A 2500-nucleotide genomic window follows, 5' to 3' on the forward strand; every position below is an offset into this window, starting at 1 on the left:
CTTCCACCCCAGGGGGGCGTCAATATGTTGTGAGGTACCCCAGGACAGTGACCTAACTGTGGGTAAAGTTTGCGGGGCACGGGCGGAAAGTCGAATTTTGGATGAAAATGCATTATTTTCATACTTTGAAAATTCCAGGCGTGTGTCAGACTTCCAGGCGGGGGCAGCCGCTGGAGGCGTACCGAGGACGCTTCCAGGAGCCTGGGGAAGATTTTCTGAAAGTGTCCTTGGGACTTAGAAATATTTTGAGAAAATCTCGATTTTGTGAAAAAATGTCACATTTCCCCTACTTCCACCCCAGGGGGGCGTCAATATGTTGTGAGGTACCCCAGGACAGTGACCTAACTGTGGGTAAAGTTTGCGGGGCACGGGCGGAAAGTCGAATTTTGGATGAAAATGCATTATTTTCATACTTTGAAAATTTCAGGCGTGTGTCAGACTTCCAGGCGGGGGCAGCCGCCGGAGGCGTACCGAGGACGCTTCCAGGAGCCTGGGGAAGATTTTCTGAAAGTGTCCTTGGGACTTAGAAAAATTTTGAGAAATTTCCGATTTTGTGAAAAATGTCACATTTCCCCTACTTCCACCCCAGGGGGGCGTCAATATGTTGTAAAGCACCCCAGGGCAGTGACCTAAATGAGGGTGAATTTTGCGGTGCACGGGCGGAAAGTCGAATTTTTGGATGAAAATGCGTATTTTCATACTTTGAAAATTTCAGGCGTGTGTCAGACTTCCAGGCGGGGGCAGCCGCCGGAGGCGTACCGGGGACGCTTCCAGGAGCCTGGGGAAGATTTTCTGAAAGTGTCCTTGGGACTTAGAAATATTTTGAGAAAATCTCGATTTTGTGAAAAAATGTCACATTTCCCCTACTTCCACCCCAGGGGGGCGTCAATATGTTGTAAGGCACCCCAAGGCAGTGACCTAAGTGGGGGTGAAGTTTGCGGTGCACGGGGGGAAAGTTGAATTTTTGGATGAAAATGCGTATTTTCATACTTTGAAAATTTCAGGCGTGTGTCGGACTTCCAGGCGGGGGCAGCCGCCAGAGGTGTACCGGGGACGCTTCCAGGAGCCTGGGGGAGATTTTCTGGAAGAGTCCTTGACACTTAGAAAAATTTTGAGAAAATCTCGATTTTGTGAAAAATGTCACATTTCCCCTACTTCCACCCCAGGGGGGCGTCAATATGTTGTAAGGCACCCCAAGGCAGTGACCTAAGTGGGGGTGAAGTTTGCGGTGCACGGGGGGAAAGTTGAATTTTTGGATGAAAATGCGTATTTTCATACTTTGAAAATTTCAGGCGTGTGTCGGACTTCCAGGCGGGGGCAGCCGCCAGAGGTGTACCGGGGACGCTTCCAGGAGCCTGGGGGAGATTTTCTGGAAGAGTCCTTGACACTTAGAAAAATTTTGAGAAAATCTCGATTTTGTGAAAAATGTCACATTTCCCCTACTTCCACCCCAGGGGGGCGTCAATATGTTGTAAGGCACCCCAAGGCAGTGACCTAAGTGGGGGTGAAGTTTGCGGTGCACGGGGGGAAAGTTGAATTTTTGGATGAAAATGCGTATTTTCATACTTTGAAAATTTCAGGCGTGTGTCGGACTTCCAGGCGGGGGCAGCCGCCAGAGGTGTACCGGGGACGCTTCCAGGAGCCTGGGGGAGATTTTCTGGAAGAGTCCTTGACACTTAGAAAAATTTTGAGAAAATCTCGATTTTGTGAAAAATGTCACATTTCCCCTACTTCCACCCCAGGGGGGCGTCAATATGTTGTAAGGCACCCCAAGGCAGTGACCTAAGTGGGGGTGAAGTTTGCGGTGCACGGGGGGAAAGTTGAATTTTTGGATGAAAATGCGTATTTTCATACTTTGAAAATTTCAGGCGTGTGTCGGACTTCCAGGCGGGGGCAGCCGCCAGAGGTGTACCGGGGACGCTTCCAGGAGCCTGGGGGAGATTTTCTGGAAGAGTCCTTGACACTTAGAAAAATTTTGAGAAATTTCCGATTTTGTGTAAAAATCACCCATTTCCCCTACTTCCACCCTAAAGGGGCGTCAATATGTCGTAAGGCGCCCCTAGACAGTGACCTAAGTGGGGGTGAAGTTTGGGTCTGCTGGGTGGAAAACTGAAAAAAAGCGATTTTGTGACTTTGAGAACAAACAGAGAGCTCAAAACTTTGAAAAACGTCAGACCGCTGTCAGACTTCCAGGCGGGGGAAAGCTCTGAGGTTGTACCGAGGACACTTCCATGGCCCCCGGATTGATTTTCAAGAAAGAGTCCTTGGGACTTTGAAATTTTCCGGCGAGCTGTTTTTGGCTTCCGGGAGCCGTAGAACTTTGGGAAATCGATTCCGCTCACCGGTTCAGGGTGTTTCGAGCTAGTCCAGGTCCCAGCTACGCCGCCTGGCCTCCAAATTTCGCAAATTCGAAAAAAAAAAAAATAGAACCGGAATGAGGAAATTTCTGGCCGCCGGATCCGCCGCACGGCTCCAGGAGGTCGGACACTTTTTGACTTTG

This window comes from Ranitomeya variabilis, unplaced genomic scaffold (assembly GCF_051348905.1).
Source record: "Ranitomeya variabilis isolate aRanVar5 unplaced genomic scaffold, aRanVar5.hap1 Scaffold_380, whole genome shotgun sequence".
In the NCBI taxonomy this organism is placed as follows: domain Eukaryota; kingdom Metazoa; phylum Chordata; class Amphibia; order Anura; family Dendrobatidae; genus Ranitomeya; species Ranitomeya variabilis.